At 38.1% G+C, this 16,015-nt stretch overlaps 19 non-coding genes across 19 annotated transcripts; all 19 read right to left on the bottom strand.

The window, feature by feature from the left end:
- Nucleotides 1–216: 216 nt before the first annotated feature.
- Nucleotides 217–300, bottom strand: Trnal-cag (transfer RNA leucine (anticodon CAG)). The gene has a single exon. It is a non-coding gene; the product is annotated as a tRNA-Leu (tRNA).
- A 623-nt stretch (nucleotides 301–923) lies between these two features.
- On the bottom strand, nucleotides 924–1,007 carry Trnal-cag (transfer RNA leucine (anticodon CAG)). Its single transcript has one exon. It is a non-coding gene; the product is annotated as a tRNA-Leu (tRNA).
- Nucleotides 1,008–1,277: 270 nt separating this feature from the next.
- Nucleotides 1,278–1,361, bottom strand: Trnal-cag (transfer RNA leucine (anticodon CAG)). Its single transcript has one exon. It is a non-coding gene; the product is annotated as a tRNA-Leu (tRNA).
- A 579-nt stretch (nucleotides 1,362–1,940) lies between these two features.
- Trnal-cag (transfer RNA leucine (anticodon CAG)) lies at nucleotides 1,941–2,024 on the bottom strand. The gene has a single exon. It is a non-coding gene; the product is annotated as a tRNA-Leu (tRNA).
- A 976-nt stretch (nucleotides 2,025–3,000) lies between these two features.
- Nucleotides 3,001–3,084, bottom strand: Trnal-cag (transfer RNA leucine (anticodon CAG)). Its single transcript has one exon. It is a non-coding gene; the product is annotated as a tRNA-Leu (tRNA).
- A 623-nt stretch (nucleotides 3,085–3,707) lies between these two features.
- On the bottom strand, nucleotides 3,708–3,791 carry Trnal-cag (transfer RNA leucine (anticodon CAG)). The gene has a single exon. It is a non-coding gene; the product is annotated as a tRNA-Leu (tRNA).
- Nucleotides 3,792–4,769: 978 nt separating this feature from the next.
- On the bottom strand, nucleotides 4,770–4,853 carry Trnal-cag (transfer RNA leucine (anticodon CAG)). The gene has a single exon. It is a non-coding gene; the product is annotated as a tRNA-Leu (tRNA).
- Nucleotides 4,854–5,476: 623 nt separating this feature from the next.
- Nucleotides 5,477–5,560, bottom strand: Trnal-cag (transfer RNA leucine (anticodon CAG)). Its single transcript has one exon. It is a non-coding gene; the product is annotated as a tRNA-Leu (tRNA).
- Nucleotides 5,561–7,595: 2,035 nt separating this feature from the next.
- Nucleotides 7,596–7,679, bottom strand: Trnal-cag (transfer RNA leucine (anticodon CAG)). The gene has a single exon. It is a non-coding gene; the product is annotated as a tRNA-Leu (tRNA).
- A 271-nt stretch (nucleotides 7,680–7,950) lies between these two features.
- Trnal-cag (transfer RNA leucine (anticodon CAG)) lies at nucleotides 7,951–8,034 on the bottom strand. Its single transcript has one exon. It is a non-coding gene; the product is annotated as a tRNA-Leu (tRNA).
- A 269-nt stretch (nucleotides 8,035–8,303) lies between these two features.
- On the bottom strand, nucleotides 8,304–8,387 carry Trnal-gag (transfer RNA leucine (anticodon GAG)). Its single transcript has one exon. It is a non-coding gene; the product is annotated as a tRNA-Leu (tRNA).
- Nucleotides 8,388–8,657: 270 nt separating this feature from the next.
- Nucleotides 8,658–8,741, bottom strand: Trnal-cag (transfer RNA leucine (anticodon CAG)). Its single transcript has one exon. It is a non-coding gene; the product is annotated as a tRNA-Leu (tRNA).
- A 269-nt stretch (nucleotides 8,742–9,010) lies between these two features.
- Nucleotides 9,011–9,094, bottom strand: Trnal-cag (transfer RNA leucine (anticodon CAG)). Its single transcript has one exon. It is a non-coding gene; the product is annotated as a tRNA-Leu (tRNA).
- Nucleotides 9,095–9,716: 622 nt separating this feature from the next.
- On the bottom strand, nucleotides 9,717–9,800 carry Trnal-cag (transfer RNA leucine (anticodon CAG)). The gene has a single exon. It is a non-coding gene; the product is annotated as a tRNA-Leu (tRNA).
- A 268-nt stretch (nucleotides 9,801–10,068) lies between these two features.
- Trnal-cag (transfer RNA leucine (anticodon CAG)) lies at nucleotides 10,069–10,152 on the bottom strand. Its single transcript has one exon. It is a non-coding gene; the product is annotated as a tRNA-Leu (tRNA).
- A 2,038-nt stretch (nucleotides 10,153–12,190) lies between these two features.
- Nucleotides 12,191–12,274, bottom strand: Trnal-cag (transfer RNA leucine (anticodon CAG)). Its single transcript has one exon. It is a non-coding gene; the product is annotated as a tRNA-Leu (tRNA).
- A 269-nt stretch (nucleotides 12,275–12,543) lies between these two features.
- Nucleotides 12,544–12,627, bottom strand: Trnal-cag (transfer RNA leucine (anticodon CAG)). Its single transcript has one exon. It is a non-coding gene; the product is annotated as a tRNA-Leu (tRNA).
- Nucleotides 12,628–12,895: 268 nt separating this feature from the next.
- Trnal-cag (transfer RNA leucine (anticodon CAG)) lies at nucleotides 12,896–12,979 on the bottom strand. The gene has a single exon. It is a non-coding gene; the product is annotated as a tRNA-Leu (tRNA).
- A 2,038-nt stretch (nucleotides 12,980–15,017) lies between these two features.
- Trnal-cag (transfer RNA leucine (anticodon CAG)) lies at nucleotides 15,018–15,101 on the bottom strand. Its single transcript has one exon. It is a non-coding gene; the product is annotated as a tRNA-Leu (tRNA).
- Between the last annotated feature and the right edge of the window lie 914 nt (nucleotides 15,102–16,015).

Raw genomic sequence — 16,015 nt, 5'->3', positions numbered from 1 at the left:
AAAGGAAGGAATAACAACTATATTTCAAGGTAAAACACTAGTCCTTGGTCTTTACATTCGTTTTGAACCTAAAAAGAGGCCGTGTTTCTACATTAACGACCTGTACAGTTGAACAACCATAAAGGATATTATAGGAAGGTTTCTCATAAAGAACACTTACTGTTGCAAATTCAATTTCCACATTTTAAAGAGCATCCTTCTTAATCACCAATTACATGTCAAAAATGGGATTCGAACCCACGCCTACAAATGTAGATTGCAACCTGAACGCAGCGCCATAGACCACTCAGCCATCCTGACAGTCTTTTACGCCAATACTTATGTCAAGTATATAGGTGGTATTGATTCTGGACTAATGGAAGGAGTAACAACTATAATTCATGGTAAAGCATTAATCCTTGGTCTTGACCTTCGTTTGAACCTAAGAGGAGGCAGTGTTTCTACATTAACGACCTGTACGGTTGAACAACCATAAAGGATATTATAGGAAGGTTTCTCATAAAGAACACTTACTGTTGCAATTTCATTTTCCACATTTTAAAGAGAATCCTTCTTAATCACCAATTACATCTAAGAAGTGGGATTCGAACCCATGCCTACAAATGTAGATTGCGACCTGAACGCAGCGCCTTACACCGCTCAGCCATCCTGACTGTCTTTTGCGTCAAATCGAATGTCAAGTATATAAGGGATATTGATTCTGAATTAACAGCAGGAATAAAAAGTATATCTCACAGTAAAACTTTAACCCTTGGTCTTGACTTTCGTGTGAACCTAAAGTAGGACCATATTTCTACATTAGCGACCTGTACAGTTGAACAACAATCAAGAACATGCTGGAAAGGTTCTTTAGAAAGAAAACGTAGAGTGGCAACTTCTTTTTAACGACTTTTAGAGAGCATCTTCCTTAATCTTCAAGTTTATGTCAGAAGTGTGATTCGAACCCACGCCTACGAATATAGACTGCGTCCTGAACGCAGCGCCTTAGACCACTCGGCCATCCTGACTGAATTTTACGCCACTTGGAATTTCAAGTATGTAAGTGATATTGATTCTGGATTAATAGAAGGAATAAAAATTATATTTCAAGGTAAAACACTAGTCTTTGGTCTTTACATTCGTTTTGAACCTAAAAAGAGGCCGTGTTTCTACATTAACGACCTCTACGGTTGAACAACCATAAAGGATATTATAGGAAGGTTTCTTATAAAGAACACTTACTGTTGCAAATTCATTTTCCACATTTTAAAGAGCATCCTTCTTAATTACCAATTACATGTCAAAAGTGGGATTCGAACCCACGCCTACAAACGTAGATTGCAACCTGAACGCAGCGCCATAGACCACTCAGCCATCCTGACTGTCTTTTACGCCAATACTAATGTCAAGTATATAGGTGGTATTGTTTCTGGATTAATAGAAGGAGTAACAACTATAATTCATGGTAAAGCATTAATCCTTGGTCTTGACTTTCGTTTGAACCTAAGAAGAGGCAGTGTTTCTACAGTAACGACCTGTACGGTTGAACAACCATAAAGGATATTATAGGAAGGTTTCTCATAAAGAACACTTACTGTTGCAATTTCATTTTCCACATTTTAAAGAGAATCCTTCTTAATCACCAATTACATCTCAGAAGAGGGATTCGAACCCATGCCTACAAATGTAGATTGCGACCTGAACACAGCGCCTTACACCGCTCAGCCATCCTGACTGTCTTTTGCGTCAAATCGAATGTCAAGTATATAAGTGATATTGATTCTGGATTAACAGCAGGAATAAAAAGTATATCTCACAGTAAAACTTTAACCCTTGGTCTTGACTTTCGTGTGAACCTAAAATAGGACCGTATTTTTACATTAGTGACCTGTACGGTTGAACAACAATCAAGAATATGCTAGGAAGGTTCTTTAGAAAGGAAACGTTAGGGTTAGAATTTATGTCAGAAATGGGATTCGAAGCCACGCCTACGAATGTAGACTGCGACCTGAACGCAGCGCCCTAGACCACTCGGCCATCCTGACTACCTTTTACGGCACTTTGAATTTCAAGTATGTAAGTAATATTGATTCTGGATTAATAGAAGGAATAACAACTATTTTTCACGGTCAGGCATTAATCCTTGGTCTTGACTTTCGTTTGAACATAAAAAAGGACCGTGTTTCTACATTAAAGACCTGTACAGTTGAACAACCATAAAGCATATGCCAGAAAGATTTCTCATGAAAGAGACCTACCGTTGCAATTTCCTTTTACTTATTTGAAAGAACATCCTTCCTAATGTCGAATTACATGTCAGAAGTGGGATTCCAACCCACGCCTACGAATGTAGACTGCGACCTGAACGCAGCTCTTAGACCGCTCGGCCATCCTGACTGTCTTTTACGCCACTTTGAATTTCAAGTATGTAAGTGATATTGATTCTGGATTAATAGGAGGAATAACAACTATATTTCAAGGTAAAACACTAGTCCTTGGTCTTTACATTCGTTTGAACCTAAAAAGAGGCTGTGTTTCTCCATTAGCAACCTGTTCGATTGAACAACAATCAAGCATATGCTAGGATGTTTTTGTATAAAGCCAACGTAGAGTTGCAATTTCTTTTTAACGACTTTTATAGAGCATCTTCCTTAATCTTCAAACTTATGTCAGAACTGTGATTCGAACCTACGCCTATGAATATAGACTGCGTCCTGAACGCAGCGCCTTAGACCACTCGGCCATCCTGACTGAATTTTACGCCACTTGGTATTTCAAGTATGTAAGTGATATTGATTCTGGATTAAAGGAAGGAATAACAACTATATTTCAAGGTAAAACACTAGTCCTTGGTCTTTACATTCGTTTTGAACCTAAAAAGAGGCCGTGTTTCTACATTAACGACCTCTACGGTTGAACAACCATAAAGGATATTATAGGAAGGTTTCTTATAAAGAACACTTACTGTTGCAAATTCATTTTCCACATTTTAAAGAGCATCCTTCTTAATTACCAATTACATGTCAAAAGTGGGATTCGAACCCACGCCTACAAATGTAGATTGCAACCTGAACGCAGCGCCATAGACCACTCAGCCATCCTGACTGTCTTTTACGCCAATACTAATGTCAAGTATATAGGTGGTATTGATTCTGGATTAATAGAAGGAGTAACAACTATAATTCATGGTACAGCATTAATCCTTGGTCTTGACTTTCGTTTGAACCTAAGAGGAGGCAGTGTTTCTACAGTAACGACCTGTACGGTTGAACAACCATAAAGGATATTATAGGAAGGTTTCTCATAAAGAACACTTACTGTTGCAATTTCATTTTCCACATTTTAAAGAGAATCCTTCTTAATCACCAATTACATCTCAGAAGAGGGATTCGAACCCATGCCTACAAATGTAGATTGCGACCTGAACACAGCACCTTACACCGCTCAGCCATCCTGACTGTCTTTTGCGTCAAATCGAATGTCAAGTATATAAGTGATATTGATTCTGGATTAACAGCAGGAATAAAAAGTATATCTCACAGTAAAACTTTAACCCTTGGTCTTGACTTTCGTGTGAACCTAAAATAGGACCGTATTTTTACATTAGTGACCTGTACGGTTGAACAACAATCAAGAAAATGCTAGGGAGGGTCTTTGGAAAGAAAACGTACAGTTGAAATTGCTTTATAAAGACTTTTAGAGACCATCTTCATTAACCTTCGAATTTATGTCAGAAATGGGATTCGAAGCCACGCCTACGAATGTAGACTGCGACCTGAACGCAGCGCCCTAGACCACTCGGCCATCCTGACTACCTTTTACGGCACTTTGAATTTCAAGTATGTAAGTAATATTGATTCTGGATTAATAGAAGGAATAACAACTATTTTTCACGGTCAGGCATTAATCCTTGGTCTTGACTTTCGTTTGAACATAAAAAAGGACCGTGTTTCTACATTAAAGACCTGTACAGTTGAACAACCATAAAGCATATGCCAGAAAGATTTCTCATGAAAGAGACCTACCGTTGCAATTTCCTTTTACTTATTTGAAAGAACATCCTTCCTAATGTCGAATTACATGTCAGAAGTGGGATTCCAACCCACGCCTACGAATGTAGACTGCGACCTGAATGCAGCTCTTAGACCGCTCGGCCATCCTGACTGTCTTTTACGCCACTTTGAATTTCAAGTATGTAAGTGATATTGATTCTGGATTAATAGGAGGAATAACAACTATATTTCAAGGTAAAACACTAGTCCTTGGTCTTTACATTCGTTTGAACCTAAAAAGAGGCTGTGTTTCTCCATTAGCAACCTGTTCGATTGAACAACAATCAAGCATATGCTAGGATGTTTTTGTATAAAGCCAACGTAGAGTTGCAATTTCTTTTTAACGACTTTTATAGAGCATCTTCCTTAATCTTCAAACTTATGTCAGAAGTGTGATTCGAACCTACGCCTATGAATATAGACTGCGTCCTGAACGCAGCGCCTTAGACCACTTCCGGCCATCCTGACTGAATTTTACGCCACTTGGAATTTCAAGTATGTAAGTGATATTGATTCTGGATTAAAGGAAGGAATAACAACTATATTTCAAGGTAAAACACTAGTCCTTGGTCTTTACATTCGTTTTGAACCTAAAAAGAGGCCGTGTTTCTACATTAACGACCTCTACGGTTGAACAACCATAAAGGATATTATAGGAAGGTTTCTTATAAAGAACACTTACTGTTGCAAATTCATTTTCCACATTTTAAAGAGCATCCTTCTTAATTACCAATTACATGTCAAAAGTGGGATTCGAACCCACGCCTACAAATGTAGATTGCAACCTGAACGCAGCGCCATAGACCACTCAGCCATCCTGACTGTCTTTTACGCCAATACTAATGTCAAGTATATAGGTGGTATTGATTCTGGATTAATAGAAGGAGTAACAACTATAATTCATGGTAAAGCATTAATCCTTGGTCTTGACTTTCGTTTGAACCTAAGAGGAGGCAGTGTTTCTACAGTAACGACCTGTACGGTTGAACAACCATAAAGGATATTATTGGAAGGTTTCTCATAAAGAACACTTACTGTTGCAATTTCATTTTCCACATTTTAAAGAGAATCCTTCTTAATCACCAATTACATCTCAGAAGAGGGATTCGAACCCATGCCTACAAATGTAGATTGCGACCTGAACACAGCGCCTTACACCGCTCAGCCATCCTGACTGTCTTTTGCGTCAAATCGAATGTCAAGTATATAAGTGATATTGATTCTGGATTAACAGCAGGAATAAAAAGTATATCTCACAGTAAAACTTTAACCCTTGGTCTTGACTTTCGTGTGAACCTAAAATAGGACCGTATTTTTACATTAGTGACCTGTACGGTTGAACAACAATCAAGAAAATGCTAGGGAGGGTCTTTGGAAAGAAAACGTACAGTTGAAATTGCTTTATAAAGACTTTTAGAGACCATCTTCATTAACCTTCGAATTTATGTCAGAAATGGGATTCGAAGCCACGCCTACGAATGTAGACTGCGACCTGAACGCAGCGCCCTAGACCACTCGGCCATCCTGACTACCTTTTACGGCACTTTGAATTTCAAGTATGTAAGTAATATTGATTCTGGATTAATAGAAGGAATAACAACTATTTTTCATGGTCAGGCATTAATCCTTGGTCTTGACTTTCGTTTGAACATAAAAAAGGACCGTGTTTCTACATTAAAGACCTGTACAGTTGAACAACCATAAAGCATATGCCAGAAAGATTTCTCATGAAAGAGACCTACCGTTGCTATTTCCTTTTACTTATTTGAAAGAACATCCTTCCTAATGTCGAATTACATGTCAGAAGTGGGATTCCAACCCACGCCTACGAATGTAGACTGCGACCTGAACGCAGCTCTTAGACCGCTCGGCCATCCTGACTGTCTTTTACGCCACTTTGAATTTCAAGTATGTAAGTGATATTGATTCTGGATTAATAGGAGGAATAACAACTATATTTCAAGGTAAAACACTAGTCCTTGGTCTTTACATTCGTTTGAACCTAAAAAGAGGCTGTGTTTCTCCATTAGCAACCTGTTCGATTGAACAACAATCAAGCATATGCTAGGATGTTTTTGTATAAAGCCAACGTAGAGTTGCAATTTCTTTTTAACGACTTTTATAGAGCATCTTCCTTAATCTTCAAACTTATGTCAGAAGTCGGATTGGAACCCACGTCTACGAATGGAGACTGCGACCTGAACGGAGTGCCATAGACCACTCGACCATCCTGAGAGTGTTCTATGCCATTTCGAATGTCAAGTACATAAGTGATATTGATTCTGAATTAATAGAAGGAATAAAATATACATCTCACAGTAAAACTTTAATCCTTGGTCTTGACTTTCGTTCGAACATAAAAAAGGACCGTGTTTCAACATTAAAGACCTATACGGTTGAACAACAATCAAGCATTTGCTAGGGAGTTATTTTATAAAGAAAACGTAGAGTGGCAACTTCTTTTTAACGACTTTTAGAGAGCATCGTCCTTAATCTTCAAGTTTATGTCACAAGTGGGTTTCGAACCCACGACTACGAATGTAGACTGCAACCTGAAAGCAGCGCCTTAGACGACTCGGCCATCCTGACTGACTTTTACACCTCTTGGAATTTCAAGTATGAAAGTGATATTGATTCTGGATTAATAGAAGGAATAACAACCATATTTCAAGCTAAAACACTAATCCTTGGTCTTTACATTCGTTTGAACCTAAAAAGAAGCCGTATTTCTACATTAGCGACCTGTACGATTGAACAACAATCAAGCATATGCTAGGGAGTTTTTTTATAAAGAAAACGTAGAGTTGCAACTTCTTTTTAACGACTTTTAGAGAGCATCTTCCTTAATTTTCAAGTTCATATCAGAAGTGGGATTCGAACCCACGCATACAATGTAGATTGCGACCTGAACACAGCGCCTTAGACTACTCGGCCATCCGGACTGTCTTTTACGCCACTTTGAATTTCAAGTATGTAAGTGATATTGATTCTGGATTAATAGAAGGAATAACAACTATATTTCAAGGTAAAAAACTAGTCCTTGGTCTTTACATTCGTTTGAACCTAAAAAGAGGCTGTGTTTCTACATTAGCGACCTGTAGGATTGAACAACAATCAAGCATATGCTAGGGAGTTTTTTTATAAAGGAAACGTAGAGTTGCAACTTCTTTTTAACGACTTTTAGAGAGCATCTTTCTTAATCTTCAAGTTTATGTCAGAAGTGGAATTCGAACCCACGCCTACGAATGTAGACTGCGACGTGAACGCAGCGCCTTACACCACTCGGCTTTTCTGACTGTCTTTTACGCTACTTTGAATTTTAAGTATGTAAGTGATATTGATTCTGGATTAATAAAAGAAATAACAGCTATATTTCAAGGTAAAACACTAGTCCTTGGTCTATACATTCGTTTGAATCTAAGAAGAGGCCGTGCTTCTACATTAACGACCTGTATGGTTGAACAACAATAAAGGATCTTATGGGAAGATTTCTCATAAAGAACACTTACTGTTGCAATTTCATTTCCACATTTTAAAAAGCATCCTTCTTAATCACCAATTACATGTCAGCAGTGGGATTCGAAACCACGACTACGAATGTAGACTGCGACCTGAACGCAGCGCCTTAGACCACTCGGCCATCCTGACTGCCTTTTACGCCACTTTGAATTTCAAGTATGTAAGTAATACTGATTCTGGATTAATAGAAGGAATAACAACTAAATTTCATGGAAAAGCATTAATCCTTGGTCTTGACTTTCGTTTGAGCATGGAAAAAGGACCGTGCTTCTACATTAAAGACCTGTACAGTTGAGCAACAATGAAGCATATTATAGGGAGTTTTTTTATAACGAAAACGTAGAGTTGCAACTTCTTTTTAACGACTTTTAGAGCACATCTTCCTTCATCTTCAAGTTTTTGTCAGAAGTGGGATTCGAACCCACGCCTACGAATGTAGACTGCGACCTGAACGCAGCGCCTTAGACCACTCGGCCATCCTGTCTGACATTTACGCCACTTTGAATTTCACGTATGTAAGTGATATTGATTTTGGATTAATAGAAGGATTGAAAACTACATTTCAAGGTAAAACACTAGTCCTTGGTCTTTACATTCGTTTGAATCTAAAAAGAAGCCGTGCTTCTACATTAACGACCTGTACGGTTGAACAACCATAAAGGATATTATAGGAAGGTTTCTTATAAAGAACACTTACTGATGCAATTTCATTTTCCACATTTTAAAGAGCATCCTTCTTAATCACCAATTACATGTGAGAAGTGGGATTCGAAACCACGCCTACGAATGTACGCTGCGACCTCAACGCAGCGCCTTAGACCACTCGGCCATCCTGACTACCTTTTACGCCACCTTGAATTTCAAGTATGTAAGTGATATTTATTCTGGATTAATAAAGGGAATAAAAAGTATATCTCACAGTAAAACTTTAACCCTTGGTCTTGACTTTCGTGTGAACCTAAAATAGGACATTATTTCTACATTGGCAACCTCTACGGTTGAACAACAATCAAGAATATGCTAGGGAGTTTTTTTATAAAGAGAACGTAGAGTTGCAACTTCTTTTTAACGACTTTTGGAGAGCATCTTCCTTAATCTTCAACTTTATGTCAGAAGTGGGATTCGAACCCACGCCTACGAATGTAGACTGCGACCTGGACGCAGCGCCTTAGACCACTCGGCCTTCCTGACTGTCTTTTACGCCACTTTGAATTTCAAGTATGTAAGTGATATTGATTCTGGATTAATAAAAGGAATAACAACTGTATTTCAAGGTAAAACACTAGTCCTCTGTCTTTACATTCGTTTGAATCTAAAAAGAGGCCGTGCTTCCACATTAACGACCTGTATGGTTGAACAACCATAAAGGATATTATAGGAAGGTTTCTCAAAAAGAACACTTACTGTTGCAATTTCATTCTCCACATTTCAAAGAACATCCTTCTTAATCACCAATTACATGTCAGAAGTGGGATTCGAAACCACGCCTACGAATGTACACTGCGACCTGAACGCAGCGCCTTAGACCATTCGGCAATCCTGACTGTCTTTTACGCCACTTTGGATTTCAAGTATGTAAGTGATATTTATTCTGGATTAATAGAAGGAATAAAAAGTATATCTCACAGTGAAACTTTAACCCTTGGTCTTGACTTTCGTGTGAACGTAAAATAGGACATTATTTCTACATTAGCGACCTGTACGTTTGAACAACAATCAAGAATATGCTAGGGAGTTTTCTTATAAAGAGAACGTAGAGTTGCAACTTCTTTTTAACGACTTTTAGAGAGCATCTTCCTTAATCTTCAAGTTTATGTCAGAAGTGGGATTCGAACCCACGCCTACGAATGTAGACTGCGACCTGGGCGCAGCGCCTTAGACCACTCGCCTTCCTGACTGTCTTTTACGCCACTTTGAATTTCAAGTATGTAAGTGATATTGATTCTGGATTAATAAAAGGAATAACAACTGTATTTCAAGGTGAAACACTAGTCCTTGGTCTTTACATTCGTTTGAATCTAAAAAGAGGCTGTGCTTCTACATTAACGACCTGTACGGTTAAACAACCATAAAGGATATTATAGGAAGGTTTCTCATAAAGAACACATACTGCTGCAATTTCATTCTTCACACTTTAAAGAGCATCCTTCTTAATCACCAATTACATGTCAGAAGTGGGATTCGAAACCACGCCTACGAATGTACACTGCGACCTGAACGCAGCGCCTTAGACCATTCGGCAATCCTGACTGTCTTTTACGCCACTTTGAATTTCAAGTATGTAAGTGATATTGATTCTGGATTAATAGAAGGATTAACAATTATATTTCAAGGTAAAACACTAGTCTTTGGTCTGACTTTCGTTTGAACCTAAGAGGAGGCTGTGTTTCTACATTAACGACCTGTACGGTTGAACAACCATAAAGGATATTATAGGAAGGTTTCTGATAAAGAACACTTACTGCTGCAATTTTATTTTCCACATTTTAAAGAGAATCCTTCTTAAACAGCAATTACATGTCAGAAGTGGGATTCGAACCCACGCCTACAAATGCAGATTGCGACCTGAACGCAGCGCCATACACCGCTCAGCCATCCTGACTGTCTTTTGCGCCAATTCGAATGTCAAGTATATAAGTGATATTGATTCTACATTAACAGCAGGAATAAAAAGTATATCTCACAGTAAAACTTTAACCCTTGGTCTTCACTTTCGTGTGAACCTAAAGTAGGACCGTATTTCTATATTAGCTACCTGTACGGTTGAACAACAATAAAGAATATGCTAGGGAGGTTTTCTAGTAAGAAAACGCACAGGTGAAATTTGTTTTTAAAGACTTTTAGAGACCATCTTCTTTAACCTTCAAATTTATGTCAGAAGTGGGATTCGAAACCACGCTTACGAATGTAGACTGCAACCTGAACGCAGCGCCTTAGACCACTCGCCCATCCTGACTATATTTTTCGCCATATTGCATGTCAAGTATGTAAGTAATTTTGATTCTGGAATAATAGAAGGAATAACAACTATATTTCATGGTAAAACACTAGTCTTTGGTCTTTACATTCGTTTGAACCTAAAAAGAGGCTGTGTTTCTACATTAGCGACCTGTACCATTGAACAACAATCAAGCATATGCTAGAGAGTTTTTTTATAAAGAAAACGTAGAGTTGAAACTTCTTTTTAACGACTTTTAGAGAGCATCTTCCTTAATCTTCAAGTTTATGTCAGAAGTGGGATTCGAACCCACGCCTGCGAATGTAGACTGCGACCTGAAAGCAGGGCCTTAGACCACTCGGCCATTCTGACTGTCTTTTACGCCACTTTGAATTTCAAGTATGTAAGTGATATTGATTCTGGATTAATACAAGGAATAACAACTATATTTCAAGGAAAAACACTAGTCCTTGGTCTTTACATTCGTTTGAACCTAAAACGAGGCTGTGTTTCTACATTAGCGACCTGTACCATTGAACAACAATCAAGCATATGCTAGGGAGTTTTTTTATAAAGAAAACGTAGAGTTGCAACTTCTTTTTAACGACTTTTAGAGAGCATCCTTCTAAATCACCAATTAAATGTCAGAAGTGGGATTCGAACCAACGCTTGCAAATGTAGATTGCAACATGAACGCAGTGCCTTACACCGCTCAGCCATCCTGACTGTCTTTTACGCCAATTAGAATGTCAAGTATATAACTGATATTGATTCTGGATTATTAGAAGGAATAGCAACTATATTTCAAGGTAAAACACTAGTCTTTGGTCTTTACATTCGTTTGAACCTAAAAAGGGGCTGTGTTTCTACATTAGCGACCTGTACCATTGAACAACAATCAAGCATAAGCTAGGGAGTTTTTTTATAAAGAAAACGTAGAGTTGCAACTTCTTCTTAACGACTTTTAGAGAGCATCTTCCTTAATCTTCAAGTTTATGTCAGAAGTGGGATTCGAACCCACGCCTAAGAATGTAGACTGCTACCTGAACGCAGCGCCTTAGACCACTCGGTCATCCTGACTGTCTTTTACGCCACTTTGAATTTCAAGTATGTAAGTGATATTGATTCTGGATTAATAGAAGGAATAACAACTACATTTCAAGGAAAAACACTAGTCCTTGGTCTTTACATTCGTTTGAACCTAAAAAGAGGCTTTGTTTCTACATTAACGATCTGTACGGTTGAACAACCATAAAGGATAATATAGGAAGGCTTCTCATAAAGAAACTTACTGTTGCAATTTCATTTTCCACATTTTAAAGAGCATCCTTCTAAATCACCAATTAAATGTCAGAAGTGGGATTCGAACCAACGCCTACAAATGTAGATTGCAACATGAACGCAGTGCCTTACACCGCTCAGCCATCCTGACTGTCTTTTACGCCAAATCAAATGTCAAGTATATAAGTGATATTGATTCTGGATTAATAGAAGGAATAAAAAGTATATCTCACAGTGAAACTTTAACCCTTGGTCTTGACTTTCGTGTGAACGTAAAATAGGACATTATTTCTACATTGGCGACCTGTACGTTTGAACAACAATCAAGAATATGCTAGGGAGTTTTCTTATAAAGAGAACGTAGAGTTGCAACTTCTTTTTAACGACTTTTAGAGAGCATCTTCCTTAATCTTCAAGTTTATGTCAGAAGTGGGATTCGAACCCACGCCTACGAATGTAGACTGCGACCTGGGCGCAGCGCCTTAGACCACTCGGCCTTCCTGACTGTCTTTTACGTCACTTTGAATTTCAAGTATGTAAGTGATATTGATTCTGGATTAATAAAAGGAATAACAACTGTATTTCAAGGTGAAACACTAGTCCTTGGTCTTTACATTCGTTTGAATCTAAAAAGAGGCCGTGCTTCTACATTAACGACCTGTACGGTTAAACAACCATAAAGGATATTATAGGAAGGTTTCTCATAAAGAACACTTACTGTTGCAATTTCATTCTCCACACTTTAAAGAGCATCCTTCTTAATCACCAATTACATGTCAGAAGTGGGATTCGAAACCACGCCTACGAATGTACACTGCGACCTGAACGCAGCGCCTTAGACCATTCGGCAATCCTGACTGTCTTTTACGCCACTTTCAATTTCAAGTATGTAAGTGATATTGATTCTGGATTAATAGAAGGATTAACAATTATATTTCAAGGTAAAACACTAGTCTTTGGTCTGACTTTCGTTTGAACCTAAGAGGAGGCTGTGTTTCTACATTAACGACCTGTACGGTTGAAAAACCATAAAGGATATTATAGGAAGGTTTCTGATAAAGAACACTTACTGCTGCAATTTTATTTTCCACATTTTAAAGAGAATCCTTCTTAAACAGCAATTACATGTCAGAAGTGGGATTCGAACCCACGCCTACAAATGCAGATTGCGACCTGAACGCAGCGCCATACACCGCTCAGCCATCCTGACTGTCTTTTGCGCCAATTCGAATGTCAAGTATATAAGTGATATTGATTCTACATTAACAGCAGGAATAAAAAGTATATCTCACAGTAAAACTTTAACCCTTGGTCTTCACTTTCGTGTGAACCTAAAGTAGGACCGTATTTCTATATTAGCTACCTGTACGGTTGAACAACAATAAAGAATATGCTAGGGAGGTTTTCTAGTAAGAAAACGCACAGGTGAAATTTGTTTTTAAAGACTTTTAGAGACCATCTTCTTTAACCTTCAAATTTATGTCAGAAGTGGGATTCGAAACCACGCTTACGAATGTAGACTGCAACCTGAACGCAGCGCCTTAGACCACTCGCCCATCCTGACTATATTTTTCGCCATATTGCATGTCAAGTATGTAAGTAATTTTGATTCTGGAATAATAGAAGGAATAACAACTATATTTCATGGTAAAACACTAGTCTTTGGTCTTTACATTCGTTTGAACCTAAAAAGAGGCTGTGTTTCTACATTAGCAACCTGTACCATTGAACAACAATCAAGCATATGCTAGAGAGTTTTTTTATAAAGAAAACGTACAGTTGAAACTTCTTTTTAACGACTTTTAGAGAGCATCTTCCTTAATCTTCAAGTTTATGTCAGAAGTGGGATTCGAACCCACGCCTGCGAATGTAGACTGCGACCTGAAAGCAGGGCCTTAGACCACTCGGCCATCCTGACTGTCTTTTACGCCACTTTGAATTTCAAGTATGTAAGTGATATTGATTCTGGATTAATACAAGGAATAACAACTATATTTCAAGGAAAAACACTAGTCCTTGGTCTTTACATTCGTTTGAACCTAAAACGAGGCTGTGTTTCTAGATTAGCGACCTGTACCATTGAACAACAATCAAGCATATGCTAGGGAGTTTTTTTATAAAGAAAACGTAGAGTTGCAACTTCTTTTTAACGACTTTTAGAGAGCATCCTTCTAAATCACCAATTAAATGTCAGAAGTGGGATTCGAACCAACGCTTGCAAATGTAGATTGCAACATGAACGCAGTGCCTTACACCGCTCAGCCATCCTGACTGTCTTTTACGCCAATTAGAATGTCAAGTATATAACTGATATTGATTCTGGATTATTAGAAGGAATAGCAACTATATTTCAAGGTAAAACACTAGTCTTTGGTCTTTACATTCGTTTGAACCTAAAAAGAGGCTGTGTTTCTACATTAGCGACCTGTACCATTGAACAACAATCAAGCATAAGCTAGGGAGTTTTTTTATAAAGAAAACGTAGAGTTGCAACTTCTTCTTAACGACTTTTAGAGAGCATCTTCTTTAATCTTTAAGTTTATGTCAGAAGTGGGATTCGAACCCACGCCTAAGAATGTAGACTGCTACCTGAACGCAGCGCCTTAGACCACTCGGTCATCCTGACTGTCTTTTACGCCACTTTGAATTTCAAGTATGTAAGTGATATTGATTCTGGATTAATAGAAGGAATAACAACTACATTTCAAGGAAAAACACTAGTCCTTGGTCTTTACATTCGTTTGAACTTAAAAAGAGGCTTTGTTTCTACATTAACGATCTGTACGGTTGAACAACCATAAAGGATAATATAGGAAGGCTTCTCATAAAGAAACTTACTGTTGCAATTTCATTTTCCACATTTTAAAGAGCATCCTTCTAAATCACCAATTAAATGTCAGAAGTGGGATTCGAACCAACGCCTACAAATGTAGATTGCAACATGAACGCAGTGCCTTACACCGCTCAGCCATCCTGACTGTCTTTTACGCCAAATCAAATGTCAAGTATATAAGTGATATTGATTATGGATTAATAGAAGGAATAAAAAGTATATCTCACAGTAAAACTTTACCCCTTGATCTTGACTTTCGTGTGAACCTAAAATAGGACCGTATTTCTACATTAGCGACCTGTACGGTTAAACAAATATCAAGAATATGCTAGGGAGGTTCTTTAGAAAGAAAACGCAAAGGTAAAATTTCTCTTCAACGAGTTTTAGAGAGCATCTTCCTTAATGTTCAAGTTTATTTCAGAAGTGGGATTCGAACCCACGCCTACGAATGTAGACCGCGACCTGAACGCAGCGCCTTAGACCACTCGGCCATCCTGACTGACTTTTATGCCATCTTGAATTTCAAGTATATAGGTGATATTTACTCTGGATTAATAGAAGGAATAGCAACTATATTTCAAGGTAAAACACTAGTCTTTGGTCTTTACATTCGTTTGAACCTAAAAAGGGGCAATGTTTCTACATTAGCGACCTGTACGATTGAACAACAATCAAGCACATGCTAGGGAGTTTTTTTATAAAGAAAACGTAGAGTTGCAAATTTCTTTTTAACGACTTTTAGAGAGCATCTTCCTTAATCTTCAAGTTTATGTCAGAAGTGGGATTCGAACCCACGCCTTCGAATATAGACGGCTACCTGAACGCAGCGCCTTAGACCACTCGGTCATCCTGACTGTCTTTTACGCCACTTTGAATTTCAAGTATGTAAGTGTTATTGATTCTGGATTAATAGAAGGAATAACAACTACATTTCAAGGAAAAACACTAGTCTTTGGTCTTTACATTCGTTTGAACCTAAAAAGAGGCTGTGTTTCTACATTAGCGACCTGTACCATTGAACAACAATCAAGCATATGCTAGAGAGTTTTTTTATAAAGAAAACGTAGAGTTGAAACTTCTTTTTAACGACTTTTAGAGAGCATCTTCCTTAATCTTCAAGTTTATGTCAGAAGTGGGATTCGAACCCACGCCTGCGAATGTAGACTGCGACCTGAAAGCAGGGCCTTAGACCACTCGGCCATCCTGACTGTCTTTTACGCCACTTTGAATTTCAAGTATGTAAGTGATATTGATTCTGGATTAATACAAGGAATAACAACTATATTTCAAGGAAAAACACTAGTCCTTGGTCTTTACATTCGTTTGAACCTAAAACGAGGCTGTGTTTCTACATTAGCGACCTGTACCATTGAACAACAATCAAGCATATGCTAGGGAGTTTTTTTATAAAGA

The sequence above is a fragment of the Hydractinia symbiolongicarpus genome, chromosome 4 (assembly GCF_029227915.1).
Source record: "Hydractinia symbiolongicarpus strain clone_291-10 chromosome 4, HSymV2.1, whole genome shotgun sequence".
NCBI lineage: Eukaryota > Metazoa > Cnidaria > Hydrozoa > Anthoathecata > Hydractiniidae > Hydractinia > Hydractinia symbiolongicarpus.
This window is presented reverse-complemented; position numbering and strand designations above follow the sequence as displayed.